The sequence below is a fragment of the Platalea leucorodia genome (genome assembly GCF_965183815.1).
Source record: "Platalea leucorodia genome assembly, chromosome: 17".
NCBI lineage: Eukaryota > Metazoa > Chordata > Aves > Pelecaniformes > Threskiornithidae > Platalea > Platalea leucorodia.
In genome coordinates this window covers 4,906,266-4,921,790 of record NC_138839.1, presented here as the reverse complement: position 1 = coordinate 4,921,790, position 15,525 = coordinate 4,906,266, and positions in this window count along the sequence as shown.

Genomic DNA, 15,525 nt, shown 5'->3' with positions numbered 1-15,525 from the left:
ATTTCTTTGTGTTATGAAATTATCGCAACTCTAGCATGCTACCTTCTAACTACACATCTGCATCCGCAACTCCAGTCCTATGTTTTCTAAACAAAGGAATTACCTTGTGAACCTCCTGGAGTGCATTTCAGTTCAGCTTGACAGTGCTTTTAGACACGTCAAGTCTTGGGAAGGCAGGTGGAGCGATGAGAGGCAGGCAGGAGGGAAGCAGAACTCTACAAATGCCCCCTCTGCCCAAGAATGCACACAGCAGAGCACTCGTAATAAAATGTCCTGGTACAATGTAAAACTTCCACTGGAGCTCAGCTGGTGTCTTCAAATTCACTGGGGTGAACAATGTCATAGGTATCTTTCCCATAGTTGGCTCCACTAAGTACATTAATATATGGAAATCTTTCCAGTTGCTGGCTCTTAAGATCTAAGCAGGCTGTAGTCAGACTGGGGGTCTCTGCTAGCATTGGGCTCACTGCTACATCAGGGCTCTAATTATGGATTCCACCAGCTCCCCATAAAGCAACACATAAAATTAATATGAATATTAAAAATTCCTTTGTTAAGAGCCCTGGCCAGCCAGACTTCACAGATACCATCCTAGACTTCAGAAAATGCTGTGGTTTTGCAAACCATGACTTGTATGGCAATAGCAAGGAGTTGTAAAGCAGACTTGCACAGTTAAATAGCTGTAACTCTATCCCATAATAAATGGCACTACATTATATGGCAAGACTAAACACTATTCCTATTGCCTTTTTCACTCAAAGGTCTCAAATTATTTTACACAAGTAGATACACTTTACCACAACTGCTTTACAGATAGGGAAACTGAGTCACATTGGCAGAACTGAGAACAGCATCGGGGTACCTTGCTGCTCAGGCCAGTAATCTAGCAATGACATTATATATAAGACAAGCCTTGCATTAATTTTGTGATGTATCTTTGAATTATATTTACAGTGTAATTTCTTGATGCTGTAACCTTCTTCACCAATCTGTTCTGGAGGTTATTCCATCAGCATGTGTGCCTGGTCTCAGAAAGACCCTGTATGGCATTGCAAAGGTGTCAGTGACACAGTGTTAGCACCTAGGTTTCTCTGCAAGATACGGGTCCAACTTAGGGATGAGGGAGACTGCAGTCTACCCTGCTTCACGTGACACATTGCTTTATGATTCCCACCGTGTTACTAATGCAGCTTTGGACTGGGTAAAGTCTGAATGCTTCTAACAGTGGCCCTGTTTCCGAAACCCAGCAGAGGGTAGATCACAAGCGTAACTCAAGTGATGAAATTTAACAAATTGAACTTGGTGAGGGGGTAAATAACTCATCTGAAAGAGCCAGCTGGACAAATAATCCAGCTCAAGAGATCTCCCCTTACCACTCTGTGTGATATTACTACACAGTACATTTAGCAAGAAGCTTAGGGGAATCAGTGCTATATCCCATAGCTATGTATTTAACCCATTAGTGACCTCATGGCAAAGCTTGCTTAGCTCTCAGAAGCTAATCTGGGTCTGTTTGGGTATAGCAGACTGTGAGAAGAGGTAAATGGGGGTCCCCTTTTACAGTCTGTTTTCTGTTCTGGAAGAAAACGGGGATTTGCTATCTACTTTAGCAGAAATCATTAAAGTGCAAATCTCCCTGCTGCATATTTCTGGCACACGGAACGAGACGAACAGCTGAGGCCCTGGTCACTTCAGCCTGTTACTATAGACAGAGCTGGAAGCTGGGAGTAGTTTAACATCTTCTGTTGTTTAACATCTTCAGTTGAGATACCATGTTTTCAGCTAGTTATATGACGCCAAACTTTAAATATTGAGGCTGAAATTGTTGGGGGGGGTCACTCTATGCAGTCATTTTTTGGAAGTCTCTGAAAAAAATGGTGCAGCTATTTCTGAGCTGAAGGTCAGAAGATAAAATAGGTTTTTTGACCATGTTAAAAATATCTCAGCTGTTTCATTAAGGAGCTCTAACATCTCATAATTTGGGGCAAGTAAGGTTTTATCAGGATGATGGTTTGGATCAGAATGTGCTTTTGCCAGAGGAAGCATGCTTTTCAGACTTACTCTATTGCATGCTCCTTTAAGGGAAATAGGTCCAATGTGGCAGATGAGACATGTGATGCCCATAAAGGAATAAAAGGTAGTTAGCAAGCGAAGGGGCATTAAGGAACCAGGTGTTCTACAAGCAAATAAAAGCTCTGTAGGAAAAAGAGTTGTTCTGGTTGGTGTTTAAAGGTGGTGTTTCAGAGGATGAAGTATTAAGCTGAAGAGAGCAGCTCATCAGTTGAGAGACTCTAGCCTGTAAACCCTGGGTCTGGGCTGTGTTTTGGCATGGCAATTGAAAGCTGCTCTGTAGCGAGTGGTCCTTTAGTTAGGAGTGGGGAAAATAATATAAAAAGTGAGCTTGACGTAGTGGGAGTTTGTTGCCCTTTGGTGTTGCGTTCACAGACTAGTCTCAAGGTGTGGAGAGGTGAAACTGAGCCAGCGTGGGGTTTGTACTGCTTTGAAGAGGTAAGATGTGCTTCAGTATAGCAAGCTTTTGATAAGTAATCTTAGAGGAAACTTGCCTGATATCTGCCCAATTTCTTAGCCTCTGCAAAGGCATCTACTGCCAATGATCTATAGATGTGGCTGTAAATGACTGAGTAATTTCTGTGGATGCTTTATCATTCCTCGGTTTTCATGTGTTGTTTCGTGAGCTGGGAGCCCTGCTTGGTCATGCTGCTGCGGAGCCTGGTCCCTCACTGTGCGGGGGGGACAAGCTTCCAGGAAAGCTCTGAAGTTCTAGACCATCAGCCTCACATGATTTTGAGTAAGGCTGGTAACTTCTGCTGTGAAGCGATAAAGAACAGCTGTACAGCAGCTGGGGTTCTTAGAAAATAAAGTTACTGTCTTGTGGCTTCTGGAAAACCAGACTGTAAAAATCATAATGGCAGTTTTTAAACTGGTGTGGGAGAGAGTAAGAAAGAGGGGCTTTGTTATGGCTATTGGGGCAAGTCAATGACTTAGCTACTTAATGAGTTCTGGAGCTGCAGTTGTGCCTGCAGTTAGTTTGTGGTTAAGCATGCTCACTTAAAGCCTTGAATGGGCCTGATAGAGGGAAATCTCCAATCCAGTTTAAGAAGTTTAGATTTAAATACTTATGCCTGTTTGGTATTAAATAATGCCATCTCTGTGCATCCAGATGAACTGTGTTTAGAGGCTGGAAAGCTGATCTACAGAGGAGCCCTTGTGGTGGTGATGGCAGGTGATGTTCCCAAGGCCTGGCTGCTCTGCTGTTCTGTCTGGACAGCTTGGTCCTTAAAGAGCTTAGCATCAAAGTAAAGATGAGACACTCCAAGGTGAGAGAGTATTGAGTAATACTGCCTCTTAAGAGCTTCTCTTTCTGTTGTTTGCTGACTTTCCTTTTTAAACTGTAGCTTTTAAGCTGTGGAAATCATGTCTGGTGAATGCTTCACAGGTGTGCAACTTGAGTGGGGCAGGAAAGTGCCTTAACACAGCGGACCTGCTGGGAAGCCGGAGTGAATGGCATTGCTAGCTAACTCAATTACCTCTCTGCTGCTATCCCCAACCAGTCATGAGGCTAAAGCATGACTTAATGCCCCACGGTAAAGCTCTGTCACCAAGACTAGAGGAGCCCTTCAGCAGCATTGCTGCAGTAATGATGCAGTCTACCGTCCCTCCGCAAGCAGGGTGCAGCTGCAACACAAATACTCCACAAAAGCAGTGACAAGGGGAAAGGGGTTGGGGGGTGGGGAGGAGGAGAGAGTACTTCACCCAGAACTCTACCTGAATCAAAACAGAACTGATCAATCAAGTAAGCTGTGCCTACTTTCTGCCTTTTGTTCTAACAAAGTGATGCTCTCATCAGCTTGATCAGCAGATTAAAGATAAAGTGCTGGCATCTTCCCCAGGAATTCCTGCACTGGGACAAGCTGCCTTCAGTCCCCTGTTCAGTCTTGGGCTAAATGGGGATGGAAATGGAAGTTATAGGCTAAACATGCTGTTTCTTCATTGTAATGTAGGGGAATATTATCTTCGTCTTGTGCATGAGGACAAAGGAAGCTAGGCAGCTTTGCTTGGCTTTCAGTAGCCGAAGACATTACTTGTGATTCCTGAGGACCTCTTAGTGCATTAACTAAGAGTAAGTTGTACCTATCATATCTGAGAAAAAAAAAATCATAAAGCAAGTATGGATTCCCATTGTTGTAGACATAACATGTGGAGATGGACTAAAATCTGTCTGCTCAAGATAAGCAAAGGTAACTTACAGATGAAGTGATTGCCTCCTCTCTGCCCTTAGTGTTAAGAGTAATCATCTTTCCTTGCTCGTTCTCTAACACGAACTGTTCTCAATGTGATCCCAACTGATTCAGAGCTTCGGCAGTTTTGAGCCTGTATCATAATCGGTTAATTTACTTCAGCAAGAAGCACAAGGCAGGCGACTTGTGTTGCTGGCTGGCTCTGGCGGCTTCTGGAGTGCTCAGGATTGAAACTGCAAGCCTTTGAAGGCTTAGCTATGCTGTGGCAGTACTTTGTCCACTGAACAATGCTGGCTTTCTCCAAACTCTTTGGGGCTGGATAAATAAGAAATGACTTTTCTTGGCTTATGATGTAAAAGGTGGATAGAAGACAGGCATGTACTGTAGTTACTGAGCTACCTGAAGTTCCCCAAGATGTACTTGATTGGAGTTTAATGGTTACTCTATCTTAGGTAAATATTGATTGATGAAGATAGACACACTGAACTTCTGAAATTAATAATGGATATTGTGCTGGTAATCAGTTTCCTGACTAATTAGTATTGGACATATTGTCCTAGATTAAAAAAAAAAAAACAACAAAAAATTAATAGGATATAAATAGCACACTTGTGAGAAGAAACCTTCAAATACATGGGGGCTTCCTAGTCTAGGAATATCTTAGCTCTTGCCTTGACTTCCACATCTTCAGTCCTAGGTTTTTATTATTCTGAGTGGACAGTGCCACACTGAATGCCAGTGTCCACCTTTATATTGAATTCTTAGTGAGTGATACAGATTTAACCATTGCAGTAGGATTATTTCTTCTATCCAAGAAGCTTTGGGAACTGTAATAAAAGCAAAACCACTACCTGCCAACCACCTTTATGTTCTAATAGAAATTGTGGCCCAGGCAGTATCTGATGGCATAATACTGCAGCAGAGCTGTGTTGCACTTCACATCAGAAAGCTGATCAGCCCAGGGCTGCTGCACTCCAGAGCAGCTGAACTGCACGAATACAGCTGAGGAAAGTCAAAGGTTTTCTCTGAGCATCTGACAGCTGAATGGGAAAACAAAGTTGAAAAGATATCCCTCTGCCCTTATCTCAATGGCACATTAAGATTAGATTGATTGATAAAGTTTAAAACCAAAATTCTTCATCGTAATGTATTTGTTCTCCTATAACAAAGTGAAATGCACCAAAATGCATAACCATGTTACTATTAATGGATTGTGTTGCAGCAGCAAATTGGTGCAGAGTTTGGGATGGTACGTGTTGTTCGGTGCATTCTTTGGCATATTGCATACAGGCTGTGCGCTGGAGCTTTGTTTCATTAAAGTGGTGCTTTTTCTCATCTTATCTACTACAGATTAACTATGTGTTTCTGGTTTGTAGAGTGAGTGGCCTTGAAGTGTGAAACACTTCAGTAAATCAATGTTTACAAAGCCTTAGCAAAGATGTATAAAATTTCAGTAAAACACTTTGATATTCAGGGAAGTCTCTTCTTGCTGCTGGTTTTAGCCTACTTTCGGGCGTCACCGAAGGCCTGCAGAGGTAGTGGGCTTTCTTATGCTGAGACTGCCCTGCCTGTTAATGCGACTCTGCCATGCAAGAGCTGCAGCAGTGCAATGCTGGTAGCAAGGCACAAGTAGCTATAAATATAAAGCTGAATACCCAGCTTTGTCTCTTTGTGCTCTTCTGTGGTGGTGTAAAACTAGAAGAATCGAGTGTGCTATCTTATGCAACAGGTATAAAGAAGTAAAAACTGACCCAGCCCCCTGGATCCTAGGCTAGAGCTCTGCTGAGTGGGTGGTAGTGACGAGTGTGCTGGATGCAGATCTTAATCTCACCTGGCAAAGAACAGGTATCCCCTGCCTTCGGGTTATGCAACTGGCAGGCCGGTATAAGTGGTCCAGTGAAAAAACTAATCTCCAAATGGAAAAGCAGTGAAGGTGAAAAGGAAGGAAAAAAGCTTTCCAGTTAGTGCCAGGACTTTTTTGGATGCAGATAATCAGCATATGTGGAAACTTGATCTAAAAGCTTTCAAGGGTGGTACCAAAAGTCAATAATAAATTTAGATTGACCCTGATGTACACTTGGCATTTTGCTATGGTGCATTGAAGTATGTGGATGAAAAATTAACATGTTTCAAAACTATCACTCTGCAACTGTTGGTTCCAGAGCCAGCTTGCTGTAGAGCTCTTGCCCACGTATTTTAAATGCTGCCTGCTTTGGTTGTTCCCCTGGCCTTCAAAAACCTTGAGCTTAAGCTGGTTTCCCCTTCCTCAGTCTCACTTAATACTGGAGACTAGAATAACAGAACCAGAAATGATTAGTAATTGGTAACTCTAGGATGTAAAGTCAAGTCTCTTCTCTGGACACCGGTTCTTTTGTTCCCTAGAGCTGGCTCTCACTTCCATGAAATGGAAGGAAAATGGACTGGTGCATGTTGTCTCTGTGCTCATTGAATCTCTCTGCCATGAAAACAGGGGCTGAATCCACCACAGATACAGGGGTCTACATAGCTTCATAGCTGTAGCCTTCCAACGGCTTCATCAACGGAGTAGTTGAGGGATAAATTGTACATTCTGTCAAACCAATAAGAGGCAAGAATTAAATGTGCACAGGGCAAAAGCTTTTCTAGGCCTGAGCTGGTTTAAAACAACATAGCTTTGCTGAAGTTAGTGATAGGTCTTTAGATCAGGCTTTACACTGTTCTGTGTATCAGGAAAAAAAATTGGTCCTGTTAAATGTTTGTGGAAGGTGTGAGCTTTCTGTTTTCTTTTTTTTCAAATTTGAATATTTATACTTGCAGCTTCTGTGTGAATTCTTGGTATGGTTAAGACTGGTGTTAGCAATATGATGGAGAATGAGATTTTTTTTTTTTTCCCCTGTTCTTTTTGGCACCCCCGTCTTTACTGATCAAAGTAAAGAGCACTCTCCCTGCGTCCTTCCAGCTCCTGTTTGCCTGAGAAGCCACTGCTGACTTCTGAATAAGTTCCAGCCTGCACCCCAAATTTAGACTAGCTCAGGTGGGAGCAGAGTATGTTTGAGAGGCTTCTGCAGATGTCTGATTTGCTTTTCAGTTTTCCTCTTGCCAGAGCAACATCACCAGGTGAGAAAACCCAGCGGGCAATCAAATGGCTCAGTCTCCACCTTGTCGGGAAATACGGCTGCACAGAGAGCGAGCGCTTGCTTTTTAGATACAATCCTATAGGATCAGGGTTCTTGCAGTGTCAGGGATTTAAGACTTTTTAACTCCCCCTCCCCCTTTTTTTCCTTGCTTGTCTGAACAGCTCTGGGCTCTCCCGGCATCGCTTCAGTGCAAGGACCCGTCTGACACTACTTATGCCAGGTCCTGCCTCCCTCACCGGAGAAGCAGTCTGCAACTTTTGCTGCTCTAGACAACGCTTCATCTCTGAGAAAGCAGAGCTCTACAGAGTGGATTTGGGGTAAGAAGAGAGAACTTCTGAGGGAGGGAGGGTTTCCTAACCTGGTTTAATGTCTTTCCTTTGCATGCTCTTTTAGGAAGGGAGGCATTTTAAAGGCTGTGGTCCTTCCTCCTGCAGGGTTGTCTTTGATAAAAGATTAAAAAGTCCAACTTCTGGTGTGTGCCTGCTAATTAAACTTCATTCAGTTTGCTTGCTTTCTGCCTTTTTAATTCTCCTTGGGACTAATATGAGGGGGGCTGAATCAGTGAAGTCTTTTTTAATCTGCTTTTGTAAAACAAATAAAAAAACCCGACAAACCCAGAATTAAAACCACTAAAATGACTTGTCAGGAGCTCTGGTTTTGCATTCTCTCTGCTGCTGATTTTCCAGGCAGGTGGTGGGGTTTTAATGCCTTTAGGCTGGTGCAGTTGTGCTGCAGTCCGAGCCCTGTGCTAAGCTGCAGAGCCTTTGCAGGAGCGCATCAGGACGCGCTGACTTGCCGCTGATGCAGTACTTCAGGAAAGGAAACTTCCTGCATCTTCCCTCCTTTCCCCCTTTCTTGGCACTTCTTAGCTCGTCTCCCCGCTCTCACTCCCTGTCACCCCCCCAGAGAAACTGGGGGTTGTGTGGCAGGATACAGGAGGACGAAGGAGAAATTGGACACTGCAGCTTTAAGAGTGCAGTAGTGCCAGAGCTTTTCTCCTTCAAGTGATCTGCAAAGCAGCAGCCTTCGCCAGGGATTCCCCTTTCCTGCTGGTCCTGAGCTCTCCGGAGCTACCAGCTGGAATCAGGGCTTTTGCAGCTCCAACTGACTGGCCTTTACCTCTGATTTTTAAGCAATCAGTTAAAACCCAGTTGTTTCCTGCAATGTCCGCACTCAGACGTCAGCTTCAGCACCCTTCTCCCAAAAGACCATGTCCTTGTGTGCTTGCATCTGAACTGAGCTTAAAAAGTGTGTTTTACTAGTCTAAGAAAAGTGGTCTCATGACCTCCAAGCATTAATACCTTTCTACGGCCTTCAAAAGTTGAATTTGCATTGGAAATGTGTTAGCACAGCCTTTTACTGCAGAAGTTTAACTTGCATTTTCTGGAGAAATGTGCAGTCTGAACACAATTTAATGGCATGAGGACTGAATTTTTAACTGTAAAGTAAAAAAAATTCACTTGGACATAAACGCCTGCTAGTAACTTGCATTTTCCTAGTATAAAAGTATCTATATTAATTGAAATGTAGCTTCTTACCAATTCCAGAGTCTTGGTAACTATATGAATGAATGGGGCAAGGGGAAAAATGCAGTTTGAGCAATTATCAATTCTGTTGAAATAGCAATGAAGTCAGCTGTGCTAAAATCCCTGCAGATACAGATTTCAGATTATGTGTCTGGGGGCGAGGGGGGAAGCTCCTCAGCAGTCGGTTGTTACAGCACATACCAAGTTAGATCCTTGCTGCTGCTGCGGAGTTGATGCTGGATGACATTAGCAGCATCTGAAACGACTAAATATTTGACTTCCCTTTTTTTAGTGATGTCTCTTGACACCAGGAAGAGTGTTCTTGTCCCCACTGAGGCTGAGGCAATTACTTGTGTCTGCAACTTTATTTGAGACTAGTAGCGTATGTTTGCATTGATTAGATCTGTAATTGTGGTGGCTTTTTTATTGCGTGCTTGCACAAGGACTAAGAAAAGTCAGTCAGATCCATAGGAAAGGTAAGTGTTATCCTCATCACAGAGGAGGGGAGCTGGGACCAAAGTGTCATCTCTCAAGGTCACGCAATGCAAGCTGATGGTGGAGGCAAGCCCCCAGGCACCCTCAACTGCAAAGTCGTTCTTTTAAATTCAATGAAACTTGCAGATCTTCCATCAGAGATCTCTGGCCCCAAGTCTTGAAGACGCAAGGGGAGTCATAGATGTAAGGCTGAACGCTTGAATTTTGCACGGTGTAAATCAGAAGTTAAAGTAACTGAAACTCAGATGGCTGTGATGCAGACTTTATGCAGCCTGCTAATACTATGTTACTTCTGTTTTCCTTACGTCATCATGTTAATGAGCAAAGAGACTGAAGTTCATTTGTGAAGTACTTATGTGTAAGTTTGTGGCATTTATGAAGCACCACTCTAAGTGGTAGAATAGGAACAAAATAGAAGTAACTGATTTAACACCAGGCTTGATGTAAATCACCAAGGGATAATGAATGTGATGCGGTGTTCCAACATATGGGCATTGTGGAAGGGTAATCAGCATAAAAGTATATTGGCCTCTGCCTTAAAGACAGCTGCTCTAAAATTGAAGAGAACAGGCTTCACCAAAGGTGGTACAAGTGGTGAAAGCATGGGAACTGCAGGGAAGCAGCCTCATTCTCTGGAGTTCCGCTTTCTAGACGTGGGCATGAGAGCCTCTTGAAAGGGTTCTCTTCATGTCTCCTTGAAAACCTGGCATGATGACTGTCTACCAGATATAGGGAAAAAAATGATTATAGAGGACAAAAATGAGCCAAATCCAAGACTTGTGCATTTCAAATAGTAGTCCGTGTACTGAAGTGTCATCATACTGGTAATATCCTATTCAGGTGAAATATAACTGATTACCTGCTACTATAAGGAAATTAAGGGCAAAGAACTCTTCAGTGCTGAGCAAAGGGAGGAAAAGTTGCAAAAGACAACACCAGAGTGCAAGGGCTGGGGGAGGGAGGACGTACTTGATGCTACCTATCCTCTTACATCCTATGCTGCCCTAGCAGTTCTTGCTTTGCGCATCTGGGAAGGCATCCTCAGTACACATTAAATCTTAACTGGAGTTCATAGCACCTCCAGTACCACCTTAAACTTCTGTGCTACGCCTACAGCAATCCAACATGATAGATATCCAGACAGTGTGAATATAACATAAGGCAGTGTACTGAAAAGCCTGAGTGCATAGATTCAGTGCCTCTGAAATCTCGACTTTGCTGTGTCTGGTGAAAGACCATATTTCAGCTGATTTCTTCCTTTAATGCCAGTCTCTGATCTGGAAAGCAGTGATCTTTTCCTGGCTGCCATATTGATTTTAGAGTGACTTTGAGCATTTTGGGCTGCCTGGGGTATTTGTTCCTGCTAGAGTCTTTGTTGTGGTTTTTTTTTTTTTTATCAAGAGTAAGTTGTCTTGAGAAAGTACTACCTTTATAAAATGCAAGGAGGTTTATTCCTAGTGCCTGCTCTTGAGGCTCATAGCTTGCACAGAGATATGCCATAGCAAGTTCTTTGTGGTTATAGCCAGCACTGCTACCAGAGCCTCAGATGACTCCGCTTCACCGCATGTTTCATAACTGGGACTTAAATGGTGGTTTGCTTATTGCTGCTGGCTTTTCATTAGCTGTTTCCAGTGGCTGGTATAGAAATGGTTAAGAAAGATTGGGTCAAATGACAGCATGTATTTTTGGAAAAGGTCATGGATTCTGTGCCTGGTGCCCCACTGCAAAAGGCACATATCCTTTAAATATCTGGATATGTCTACAGTTTGTTTTAACTCTTGCCGTTGGTGCTGCTAAGGCAAATGTAGGGTAGTGCAATAGCAGGCTGTGGGCTAGGCTGTAGGGATGTAGCTTATTTCCAAGCTGGTATGTGCTTCTTCCCCCCCCCTTAACGAATGGCATACTCCATGGGTATTGCCTAGCACTGCAGCACACCCGCATGCTGTATATCTTTCTTCCAAGGGGTCTGGTTTTATGGGTGAAGAAATACAGAAGCGATGTGAGGAAGGGTCTCTTACACAAAGGGGAATTTAAAAATTGCTGCTGGACCCCAGTTGGAGGATCACTGGTAATGCCTGTTCCTGTGAGGAACTGGGAAGATACGCTTTCCTTTCCTGAGCAATGTCAAGCATTTAACAGTTTTGCCCATTTTCCCACAGACCTGAAATATTGGGATTGGGGCAAGGGGGAGAGGCTGCTTCTTGCAAAACCTCTGCAGATTCTTCCAGTTGGCTCTTTCCCTGCAGAATCCAGAGTGCTCAGGAGTGCAAGGGGTGGGGGGAATTGTTGGCTGGCTGAGTTGTGCGATGTGATGCACCAATGTATTAAAAAGCCTTACCAGCTGCTGTAAATTGCTTTCTGCCCATCCCTGTCTGACACGTGAACACAAGAATTCCCATGTGCCAGGAATCTTAAATGTTTTTTTCTCCTACCTCTATGCCTGGGCATAAATGTCCTTAAGAAGTAATTTTTCCAGCTCAGCCTTTAGAATTTCTCATTCTGCTGGGAGCGCTAAGCTGTGGCGGGGTTGCCATTCGGCTACCCTTGTGCCTTTCCCCTGCTTTTCAGACAACTGATCTTTTGAGAAGGGAGAGTCCCTACTGCTGAGTGAGGAAGAACTAAAATTTGGCAAATCTAAATGGGTTTTAATTTGCATCAATATTCTGTGGCAAATAACTGTGTACATTTATAAATGGAGGGCAAAGCTTACCTCATTTTAAAAGCTTACTTGTGATGAATAGAAAGTACTCTGCTCTTGTCTTAAAGAACAACTAAGCGAGGATGTGCTTATCGAAGATGCCCTTCGCTTGGTTTAGCAGCAGTTATGTTGAATCCTGTGAAAACAAAATAAGGTCCCTGCCCCAGAAAGCTCACAGACAAGAGCCTATTATATTCAAGAAAAGCATGGAAATGGCCTTGAACTAGCTGTTGACCTTGAATTGTTGGTGAAATTTTAGGTTTAAAATATCAGTGGTCTGTAATTTAGCACCAGTCACAAGTCCTTTGCCAGTCCCATCATTCAAAAAAAGGTGGAAAGCTGGCTGATTATGTACAATTTGATTAAAGGAAAATTGTGTGGAGAGCCATTTTCGGCTTTGAAGGTCACTGTCAGACTGGGGAGAAAATTGCTGGTCGAGGTTGTCCCTAAGGTGCTGTGTTTTGGCTCCTGCAGAGCTGCCAGGCTCTGAAACGCTTCCCCACACACACCTTCTCCCAGGGGACACCTGAGTGTACCTTTACACATAGTGAAGAACGTACTTTTTTTTGACAGAAGTCATTGTTGTGCTAATGCAGCCGCACTGTCAGCGGCAGAACATGCCACGCTAACCCGTCTCCCTTGCAGTTTGTAGAAGAGCTTGAGCATGCCTGCTGTGCTTCAGAGCAACATTTGAACTGCGCTAGGCAAAGAGGGGCATGAAGCAAATATCCTTGACCTGAAGGGCCGGAGGAAACTGGTCACTAAAGGCTGTCTCGGAATTCACCTGGACTGTGGAAAAGCATGCAAGTTAGAGCACTGGGCTGCAGTCCTGAGGAGACAGACCTTGGGCTGAATACCAGGGAATATTCCTAGCTCTGGTGCTACCTTGCCTATAGAGCTAGGAAAATCAGCATGCCTCAGGGCAGCGGCAAAAGTGCTCTGCAGAGAAGCTGCATAACTGTGGTTATGGCACGCGGAGGGTAAAACTGAGCAGGATCCTTGTGTACACCTGGAGTTTATAGGAGGGGTGGTGCAAATAAGACCTGCTCCTCCTTGAAGGCTCAGTCCCGTAGACAGGTTAGGCAGCCATTCAGTGTCTGATTACTGAGCATGAGCTAGTGTGCCTTGAGTAGATGGGGGAGAAGTGAAGAGGAGGGAACACTTTGTGGTTTGCTGGCAAATCACCCGCTCTTTGATGCACTGCAGCAAAAGCCCTATCTGAAAACTCTTCAGCAAAGAAGGACATTGCAGGGAAAGTGGGGGGGGATGACAACGGACGGCACACGACTGAAAGATGCTGCTGCAAGCGCTGTGACAGCCAGCCACTGTACTCTGCTTCTCCCCCCAGTCATTTAGCAATTGAGTTGGCCAAGTCCATTGCCTTATGTCTGTGAGCAGAACGCAGCGTCCTTTTTCTGGATGTCCTTCAGCTGCAAGGAGGGATGGTACTGCCTGTAGGCATGTCCCCGGGGCTTATTGTAACGATCCAGGTAACAGTCATCGTGAGGAAGCGGCAAGGCTCCGATAGGTGAACTGAACTTGGGTGACAAGCCACCACTGCAGCACCCGCTCCGCAATTGCCTCAGCCAGGATGTTATATGCCTCAGCATATAATGTTCTGGGGACTAAAATGACAGATGTAGCGCATTATGTAGCAGCAGGGTTGGTGGAAAGGAAGTGTAGACCAAAGAAATGGGTAACTGCTGATGCAGTGCAGGTGATCCTTGGATGACTGTTGTTGCAGCATGTGCAAGGCATCTGGACTGTACCCTGAGACAAACAGTAAGGTAAAGGGCAGTTCATGTGTCTTATCTATGGGGGATTAAAGCTCTTCAATTGGTAATAGACCTTTTTTTGCCCCCCCCCCCCCCCCCCCCCCCCAACAAATATATTGTTGCTGCAGAGGAAGACCGCAACCTGCAGGCTGCTCTCTCAGGTGATCTCTTCTGCCCCTCTTAGGAGAATTACGCCCAAAGCAGCACCCCAAGAGTGGAAGAAGACCCCAGTGATCTATGGGTCAGGTGCAGGGGTGCTGGCCACAGGCTGCCATGGACTCGGAGGAATGCTCGTAAAGGGGGTGTCCTGCTGCGCTGCTTCCAAGCTGGACCTCTTGGCAGCACAACCTGCTAGCCAAGCAGAATTTGGCCACCTTGCTCTGGAAGGAGTTGCAAGAGGGTGTGGTAAGGCTTTTTAACTTTGCTTCTCAAAGTTAACCTGTTAGCTTAACTCCTTATACTACAGTCATAATATTGAGGTAGAGGAGAGGGGACACTTGCTTGGATTACCTTATATGCAGTTTCTTGTGGTGCTAGTGAACTGATAGTTGAGCACTGGAGAAGCAAAGCTCGCAGGAGACCTTGGACATGGAAAAAACTTGCAGTTGTAAATTGTTTCTATTCTAACTGTTTCTGTGTAACACATAAGTTGAATACATCATGTGATGAATGTGTTTCTGTTGGTAGGTAGCACTCATGATATTAATGTTCAGCTGATGTTTATTTTCAGACTCCCTATTTTAAGAAACTGACTCAGATTTACATGTGATGAGTGTTTCTGGTAACAAAGCTCTTAGCTCAGAGCTGTGTTACTGGCAATGTTAGTGTGTTTAGTCACATAAACAACTCGTGTGGCACAATATTTAAAAACAGCTACATGAACTGTGAATGTGGAACTGGCATTTGTGTGCCTGTGCGGCTTTATTTAAAGCTGGCGCTTTTTTGCCCCGTTCTCCTCGTATGTCCTGAAGGGCTGCAGTAGCAGCCAGGAGGGATGTGGAGACCTGTGCATGCGTGTTTTCCAAAGCTTTGAATTGCTGCAGTTCTGGTCTTGATGACTGCTCTGTGCAGTGCCATCTCAATGGGTTCAAAGCTGCTTTTCACTAGGCAGGAACGGGCAGGGATATTGGAGAAGGATGGATTAGGAAAAGTATCTTCCCATGGCAGTCATTTCAAGAGGAATCAAGGGCTTGCAGTGGTGGTAGAGAAAGCGTGGCCAGGCTAACAGAGCTGTCAGTTTTCTGCTGGCCTTGCACTGTTCCTCGGGTGCAAAGGTGGATGCTTGCTGATGCGTAGGCTTCCCTCCCTAAGCAGCTCTGCATGTGAGGCAACTCAACTTGACCCCTTCTCTTGCTGAAAACTTTATTGGCTCCACAGGTGTGAAGCATGCAACAAAATAAAAATACCTGCAGTCTGTTGGGTGTTTGGGGAGGGGAAGCTGACATCAAGAAGCCCAGTTTTCCTAACCTGGTGGACCGAAGTGACCCTTTGTCTCCACCTGCGAACTAGTAGGGAAAATGTGATGAGCTTCTCCCAGATGCCTCTGAGAGACTCTTCCATCCGTGCCCCTCCTTACTGCTGCAGCCCTGTGACCTTGTGCGCCTGCGGAGGCCCTCGGTGGGGGATGTCTCTCCACTGGCACGTCGGGTTAGAGGA